Source organism: Toxorhynchites rutilus, chromosome 3, assembly GCF_029784135.1.
Source record: "Toxorhynchites rutilus septentrionalis strain SRP chromosome 3, ASM2978413v1, whole genome shotgun sequence".
NCBI lineage: Eukaryota > Metazoa > Arthropoda > Insecta > Diptera > Culicidae > Toxorhynchites > Toxorhynchites rutilus.
The window spans coordinates 297,155,023-297,164,709 of NC_073746.1; the positions used below are offsets into that span (position 1 = coordinate 297,155,023).

The window sequence follows — 9,687 nt, forward strand, 5'->3', positions numbered from 1 at the left end:
CAAGACGTGATCGTGTCGGATGTTTGAATTGGATACAAGTATTACAGTGACCGCGACGCAAACGTTTGTACGACTCAATCTTTTTGATTTTATTGACGTGGGACTACGTCTAACCGGAATATATGGAGGGTAAAATGAAAACCTAAACACAGAACATGCAGGAGAAAATGAAAGATTTCGAATGCTTATAACTCGAACATTTCTTACTGGATCGGAAAGATGTTTGCATCAATTGATAAGAAATATTTCTACGCATCTATCGCAACTAACAAAATGTTATTTTTCATTAGATAAACAATTGAATAACTGTAAAATATTAGGTGTTATCTAAACGCCCTAACTGCCTCGTTTTTATTGGCCCGATTTACGGTTTTCCTAACACAGCCATCAAAACCAAGCAGCCTTGGGGAAATCTGCATTGCAAACACATGAAAGTAGGGAGAGGTTTTTGTTCCCACCGAAATGTGTTCCCTAATAGAGATTTCAAAACCAAGGTGCCTGGAGGAAATCGGCATTGCGAATTCATACGAGTCGGGAGTATTTTTGTTCCGATTGAAATGTGCTTCCCTAACACAGATTTCAAAACCAAGGTTTCTGAGGAAATCGGCTTTGCAAATAAATGCAAACAGCGAGTACTTTTGTCTTCGCTTGCCTTTGTGCACACTGGAATATGTCTGTCCTAACACGATCTTCTAAACTTAGGAACCTGGGAAAATCGTGCAGATACTAGAAGCGAACGAACTTTCCAGTTTAAAGCAAATTCGCGGTTCGAGAAGTACGTACACTTGAGAAATGTAAAATTCAGGAAGAAATGTAAAATAAAATAATCGTTTGATAATTCTTCCATACATATATGTTGTCCTAGGCATCATACCAAACGTAAAAGGTCTGTCATTGAATTTACTTGTAACGAAGAATAGATCAAGTAAAAGTAAAAAAAATCACAATGCATGATTTGACCTTACATGGCATTATAAAATCTTTTTACTCACAAAGCAGTTATATTGAATTCAATTGAATTTGGAAACTGTTTCATTCAATCAAGAATTTAATCAATACAAACGAATGATTGCTAAGCTAAGGTAGTTTCACGTCAACCTTGCGGTTATATCATAGATATAACCCACCCATTTTTTCGACTGATTTTCGCCCATTCCAGCTGGTGTTTCGGTCATACCTTGACGGATGTTGGGCTGCCTGAATCAATACCACATAGAAAAGTCTAGCGGCATCCAAACAAATGATCTCGACGGATAATTGATATTATCAATCCTGAAAACTTTGAAGAATTCCGGTTCATAACGAGTACTTTCAAAAATATCATCAGCGGAAAGATCTTGTCAAAAATATCATCAGCGGAAAGATCTTGTGTATTTTTTCTCTGTTGAACGTTGCTTCAGAACTTACAAAACAAAATTGAAGCAAAATATCTACGAAAATTACAAATATTAGCAAAATCTTACTATTACTATAAGAAACTAGCGAAATTCTTACACATCCAAACATGTTCGTGTCCAAACATATTCCTTTAATACTAATGTACGAGAACAATACACCACATCATAAAATAAAGTTAGATCTTAAAAGTATACATGAAAAGATTTTTTTTCTGAAAGTAAAATGGTGAACGTAAACAACGTGAACATTTAACTCTTATTATACACAAACTCGCCTCTCGTTGAGTAAATGCCGTATGGGTGGATGGCAAGTTTTGGTAACTTTTAAGCTCATTTAATGTGATGAATGAATATGTTAAAAGATGTGCTGAGTATTTATTTCTAGTGTGTTGGCCATTCGAAGATAAGTTCAACATAGCTCAAGCATACAAAAATGCATATCAGACAATATCATTGAATATGATAAAAGCTAACAGTGTTGATTTTTCCAGAAATTCCATAGATAGGTTCTAAAGGTTACTACATAACTACAACAAATGGGAGCAGAGCGGCCGGTGGAGGGCGCGATACCTTATCATCACACAACATTTACAAAACTTTGCCGACAGTACTCCACAACAACACCACATAGTGATCTTTTGATGAACAGTTTATGCTAATCCAATGGCGTAATCATCCTTAAGACTGTACATATAGAAAGTAACACTTTCATATTATTTTTCCACAACTATTACACGCTTTTCTCAAATGAAATGAGTGCAAACTTGAAACTAAATTGCTCATTTAGGTGAAAGATCATTCAGCATACTTTTCTTCATAATGTTATAATTTATAATGTCATAATAATTTCTTTTTAATTTTCATCAGATACGTATAAACTCTGCTTAATTTCTATAAGACCAGTTGAGCCATCTATCGCGTGAGACGAAAATGATTGCAATTTATAACTAAATTTGTTTGAATTGATGACAACAATGTAATGTACGGTTTTCATATGTGTGTGTACAAGCGCGTAGTGTCAAAAGACGGTTTCGACACTTTTTTTTTTGTATCCCGTCTGTTTATTTTTATTATTAGGCTCATCTAGCAATTCTGCTGTAACAGAGCCGAATTTATCGTGTACATTTTTTTTCATGTAGTATATTACACAGTAGCCATATAGGCGTAAAAGTATTTCTATCTCATAGATACACATTAGCCATTTAGGCGTAAGAGTATTCATTCCTATTCTATCGATACACAACACATGTTGCATTTTTCGGCGTAAGAATATTTCTATTGTTCGAATGTTCACAGTTGGACACAGCGGGACTGTTGATATGAGGCTTCTATTATTGTATTTATAAAGAGCACCAATTACCGATGCAGCAGATCGATCGTATGTGGAGTGAGAGGCTGGGATCACCATCACATGATGATTGATGCATGGACGTAGTAGCTAGAACAACACACAAAGACGGTCAGTTGAGGGCCCTAGGCTACGAAGACCCCGGTTTCGCCACTTATCTGTTTCATCGTTCTGGTGGAGCGGTCACAAAACGTTATGAAATGTTATGTTGAAAAATATGCCTCAAAGATAGTTTGGAAAATTTTTAGCGAAAAATTTCAAAACATATCTTTGGGGCATTATACAATCTATTTTTTTTCGTTATGTTATGGTGTAATGTGCTCAAAAATGCAAAGAAATTCACGAATTCCATCACCTAAGTAATATAAATGATAAGTCAATGGTTTGAGGATACAAAATCCGAAATAACCCACCTAAAGGTGTAGCCGTGCCTTTCTCATATCTCGATCTATAGTTTGAGCTGTTGATGATCCAGAGACGGGATATCCTAATGTGGCCAAAACCTTTGAAATAGTCACTAATGAGCTAGTTTTGACAAACCATGAAGTTTGATAAGTCGCATGATGCGATTTGGTGCTGGCCATAAAGAGGACACCTTCCTCGGAAACATGACTCATCACAAACAAGCAAGTTTTGATGAATTATGAATTTATAAACTCCACAAATGGCGGATTTTGTATTGCTTTGGTTTCTGGAATTTATGGTCACTGTTCCCGCCATATCTCCGAAACCTGTGGACCGATTTCGATAAAACTTTTGAAGGTTCACAAATGAAGCAAAACGGTGGTTCAAAAGAAACTTGTTGCGTCCAATGCGGTTTAGCCGATTCCGATAAAACTGACCAGCAACATTGGTTGTCTGGTTAAGAAAAACATTGCCTTTCATGGTGCTTTTTTGTAAAATTGATTTTTCTCACTGTAACTGATTGTAACTATCTGATTACTATTCCAACTCGTAAGGCATCTGCAGATTGAGAATTAATATGTTTAGCGTCTATTAATATCGTTTTGATGTGTTGAAAATATGCTAACCAGGTGTCAGTTCCTAGGGATTGACGTTGAGCTGTTGCGTTGAGAACGCTGATCACTGCGACTGACAGTTACAAAATATGGAAAATAATAAAAAAATAATTAACAAGGCACAGGAAGGTTGTGTCCGAGACACGACCGCCTAGTTGACGTAGGATTCCGTTAGGCTATCAGTTGATTTTGGATATGTTTGAAGAATTACATCGTTAAACTCTTTGATAATGATTTGGTTTTAATGTCAGGGAACACATTTCGGTAGGAACAAAAGACCCCTACTTTCATGTATTTGCAATGCCGATTTCTCTCAGGCAGCTTGGTGTTGATGTCTCTGTTGGGGAATATATTTCGGTAGGAACAAAAACTCCCCCTACTTTCATGTATTTGCAATGCCGATTTAACCCAGGCAGCTTAGTTTTGATGTCTCTGTTAGGGAACACATTTCGGTGGGAACAAAAGCTCCCAATACTTTAATGTATTTGCAATGCCCATTTCCCCCAGGCAGCTTGGTTTTGATGTCTCTGTCAGGGGCCTGCCGCATGTGTCGTCAATTTTGACCAATCAGAAGTGGGTATTTCCGTTGAGATAGGGGTTTAGATTTTTCAATTGTTCGATAGTTAGTTTCATGACATATATTATTTTCTTCAACATGAAAAATTGTTATGGAGTGCCGAAATCGATTGACGCAAAAAAATCATCAATCTATTATGAAATGACTGAGTTATAAGCGTTTGAAATTGGACATCTTTCACGATGTGCTTGATTTTCGATTTTCAATTTGTTCTCCAATATGTTCCCGAAAGACGTAATCCTACGTCTAAAAATATTATTTGTTTTTGGGTGTTTTACTATATGTGAATACTTTCTAGTCGAATTTCTGAATATTTTCTTTTTATACAACAAATATCTTTAAAAACGGGTATCTACACTAATATAGTGCAAATGCTTCTGATGCGGGCTAAATGGAAAACGTAGCAAGAATAACTCAACATGTTAAAAATAGACACAATATAATAAGCGATTTGTTGAGAACAACTGATGAAAAAAAAACCTACAGATGATTATTGAACGAATCTTATGAAACAAGTTCTAAATTTACCTGAATAATATCTACAAAAAATTCCAGTTTGTTTGCATTAAAACATTAAAACGTTTGATCGTTCTATTTCACTATTATAGAAACCGAGAAAGTCGATAGCATCGAGCGAGTGAATGTTATCGGTACAATTGTCATAATTTTTCGAGCAGCTTGTTTTGGTTTGATTGTTGCGTTTGTATGTTTTGATTCGTTCGTTTGTTTTGATCAGTATTTGTTTTCCGGTGCTTTAGCTGCCAGTATCATTAATATCCATCATGTTAAAATTTACAATGCGGAATTTACTTCCAGCGCATATTTCAGTGGCTGGAAATGAGTGGACAGAAGAAAAAACAAATCACTGCCAGTTTGAACGGCTCGTAGACATTGCTCGAAGCTTTCGTGGAGGCAGTTTAAATAGGATCCCGGTTAACACGTTCGACGCCCAACGCGACGTTTTTGAATTTCTTGCCATTACATTATTAAATGAGGATCAAACTTAGTTTGTAGATAACTTTTACATGATCTAGCAATGTTTATTTCCATTTGAAGACGAATTGTTGTCAAACACATGCCAAAGTCATATTATAGGGGTTTTGCAAAAAAATGCAGTAAACACCATCCGTACTATAAATTAATAAAAAGTATTGTATAAACAGTATAATATTATGGTTATGATTTTATTATTTTTCTTCATATCCTATAGTTACATTTAGGTGCCTATTCTATCAAATTCCTTCTAAAAATCGTACTCAATTCGAGCGAGGAAAGTGTCACCCATATCTGGGTGACGGGGCGTCGAAAGTGTTAAGGAAAAGTGGGAGTAAATCAGTGACGAGCTTAATGCACTGGGACACCCCATGCGTCTTGGCTCAGAATTGCAGAAAGTAAGTGTTTCTTCTATGATACAAACAGTAAGTTACCCCTATTCGACATACCGAGGCATCACTCAGTGCCGCATTAGAGACGATTGTGACCTGTAATTGGACATTCGCGAAGACAGTGATGCAGTGTCCACCCTCAATCTGGGGCCATAATTTGGGTCTCAAACTCGATGTTTATTTTTGTCGCATTACAGGTCTGTTCAATTAGTTAGATGTCAATATATTAGATCGATGTAATATTAAATATATATTAAAACTGATTGTAACGATTTTTTTAAATAAAACAGATGTTCTCAACTCTGAATCTTTTATATGGAATGTCGTTTATACTTCAAATACTCTATCATCAATTCCCCAAACAATGTTACTACGCAAATTGACGTAATATATCATAGAGCAGTGAATGAAAATCTGATTGAACCTTGTTCACACATGCTAGTCCTAAGCTCTAATCACTCGTTATTTCATGCTAGAATGAACTAAAAGATTACATACAAAAAATTGTTTTACTAAAAAAAAGTAAAATTCGACAGTCACGTCGTTTTCATTACACATGAAACAATGCATGCCTTACGCCTATTAGGCTTCATTCGTCGAGGGAATATCAGTTTTCTCCAAAGCATAACCATATTAACACTTTTGGAAATACATATATTTGAAATTGTCATAACAGATGTCTCCAAAAAGATTTGGCATCCGTTCTATAGTGCTTTGTGGAACAATTCAAACCTGTTTCAAAATATTTCAACAGAACCGCTGACATTCGAGTAAGCGTAACGAATCGAACTGTTTTCCTCGATTTCTATAAGTCCAGATTTTACTCGGTGTGATAGTGATTGTATCGTAATCACTGATTTATTCTTTAGCGTATAAACGATGACGGTAAATCTGGACGTTGATTATTATACGATTAATTTGAAAGTCGATTTAGGTAATTGATTTGATGATTTGGGAAAAAAATATTAAAATATATAAATATTAATATTAAATATTATCAAAAGATTTTCACGAGTTTGTAGATTTCGAAAAACTTTTCAGCATCCGAAGAGCAACTTCACTGATAATTGAAGTTAATTTTTTTTTTAAATTAATGAGATTGTAAACTATGGAAGGAAGACTAGCCAATATGAAATATATGAAGCTTTACGAAGAAGCCGAATCCGTCAAGTTTTCGCAGTAAAACAAATTGGCAAACGATATTGTGCTCAGTGTTCCGTTATTGTGAAAATAATAATGGACTTTTAGGTTCACTAAGTGATAAGTTTAAGATTAGATTTGATTCGCATTTTTAAATAATTTAATCTGTGTAGAATCCAGCTCTTAAACCGACTACTGAACGCAGCGTATCTTGAAAACGCACCACTAGTGTTGCGCTATTGGTCAGTTTTTAGGCAGTTCCTTTTCCTCGATCACTTTTTACTTTTGCTTCAATCGTTAGAGTCACTATTAGCCGGTCACCAGTAGCCATAGTTGGAATGTTTCTTATACATGTGTTATATCGCAATAAAGATTGGATTGTAGATTTTTTGGACTACGAGAAATAGTAGCTTACTAAAATTATACGCGTCGTTGTTTGGTGAATATTTAACCCCGAAAGTTTAAGCTCGTGATTCGACTCCCTGATAAAACACTAAGCATATATTTTTATACATAAATAAAAATTCTGTTCCTACCTATAATTCATGATCAAAAGAAAACGAACAGCCAGATTTGAGCTGCTCTTATTCGTTTTGTTCGTTTCCGCTCGAATAAGAAGGGTAGAATAAATTGATAAATATTTTAGGAAAATGCTCAAAGTGGTTAGACATTTACTACATTTGTGCTAGATTTTTGGTATCAATTGCATATTAGTTCGTTTTTTTGACCGAGTAATTTTAAACGTGATTCTGCACACTATCTTTTTGACTTAGAATTTCATGATGGAAGTGGCCTAATGGAAAAAAGCAGCCCATCGTTCACAAATTAGAAACAAAAAAATGAAACGAATGAAAGCATTTTGGGCGAGACGGAGTTCACCGGGTCTGCTAGTTCCATATGATGCTGACCTAAACGAGTCTTTTGTTTGTTTTCCAAAAAGGTATTGTGGATCCCATCAGTGTGAAAATGGTTACTAATGGGTTTACGGGTTTCTGTTTGAATAAAAACGTTGACGAGCTTCTCCATAGAATTTCTCATCGTGAATAGCTGAGTGTATACAAATGAACATGTCCATCGTAAATCAAATAGTAAGCTGCTGACAGTTTCAGAACAGTTAAAAGAACTAAAACAAAAAGGGAAGAATAATACCCGGGAAGATCGAGAGGAAACACAGAAAGAGATTTAGAATTAGAAGACAATCGTTCATTCAAAATAACGAAATCAGTTGTTTTTAATAGTGAAAATAAAATTAAATTAAAAATAACATTTTACTTCAAATAATACCAATTAAAACAAATTCACAAATTAAAATGGAAATTTGAAACGCTAGTGATAATGACAATCTTAAATTCAATGATGATATGATCCCAGTACAATTCATGTACATGAACTATTCAAAGAAATGATATAGTTCTTTTGTTTCTCAAACATTTATTATACGACTTGGCGTCGTAAAGTGCATTCAGAACAGATCGAATGCGCTGTTTACTTGCAAACTGCATCCAAACAAACTCAGGAAACAACAAGAAGGCCTCATAAACTATGCAACTATTTTCTGCCACAATTTCACTCTCAGTCACGATTCGCTGAGCACCAAAGCACCCATGAATGCGTTACATTATTAGAACACCTTTTCGAGCATATTTTAATGAATCTCAGCGGAATTTTGCAAAGTTGGAGCAAACCACTTTTCACTCACATTAGTTTCCTCGTTCGTCGCCTCTACCGAACACCAGAGGATTCCCGTTGCTCCGGATGGCCGTCAGCAGGAAATTCTTTCCCCACGATTGTTTTGTTCCCGTTTTCCTCGCACAAGACAAAAAGCGATATAAAATCCAATGCTGAAATGCTGGACCGCTTCCTAATGGTTTGTATCGAACGCCGTTTGCGTATGTTTTGCAAGAATTCCAATTAGCATAGAACACTGTTTGCTTCTCGCACACTGCTTGCACCCACTGCGCAGGAAAAATGTGGTTTTCCCAGATCCCGGATTACGGTTGCTATCCGCGAGGTATGCATTAATCAACTCGATCACTTCACACCGCACTTAGTCCAGTTTAATTCACTTCCCGGTTGGTAAATGTAGCGTTCGACGACGATCCGCTTGTTCTTCACTTGGTCACTGTTCACTGCTCACTGTATCCATTTAGCACAAATCACTTGTTGGACGAGAACACATAGGCCGTTCAGCAAGGGTGCTGAAACTTTGTCACCAACTTCTATAACCGTTCAACCGTAATCGGAAAAACTACGCGAAAAGCTTGCTAATCGCGCGGACGGGTTCTTCACGGAATTTCGCGGGAGACAATCTAACGCGCATGCAAACGGGCCGACATCAGGCGGAAAACTGAACCACTGCTGTTGCAATCGAATGGGTTGAACTACTGCTGCTGCTGCTGCTACTGCTCTAGCGGATTTGCTTACCTCAGACCCCCCCACAGACTGGCGCTTGGGCTATTTGAATGAACCTCACTCTTACACTCGGCACTCGGGAAATGAACCATCCACACGCTGGATGCAGCATGCTCTGGAAGAAAGCAACAAAAAGTAACGCAGAAACCATTAAAGAAAATAATCATCCCAAACCGGTGGAGAGAAATGGTGCGAAAGAGACGACGAACCCCCGTTTTTCCGCACCGGGACGAATGATCGTCACTTCACGCTGGCGCTGGTAATGATTCGGATGATGTCGGCGGGGCTCCAATGAGTACTCTCGACGCGAAGAAATGATCCCCACTGCCCCGTACGGTGTTTTTTATGCTTCTACCTAGCCTAGTTCTGGGTCTACAGTCAGGAAATGTTCTTCGGTTCGTGATTGGTT

At 36.8% G+C, this 9,687-nt stretch overlaps 1 protein-coding gene across 1 annotated transcript in view; it reads right to left on the minus strand.

Annotated features, from left to right (window-relative positions):
* Window positions 1-9,311, minus strand: part of LOC129776339 (uncharacterized) — a 276,882-nt gene extending 267,571 nt beyond the window's left edge. Inside the window, exon 1 of the mRNA XM_055781924.1 lies at window positions 8,566-9,311. The gene's annotated coding sequence lies outside the window, so the exon portion shown is untranslated. The remainder of the gene's footprint in view (window positions 1-8,565) is intronic.
* Window positions 9,312-9,687: the final 376 nt, after the last annotated feature.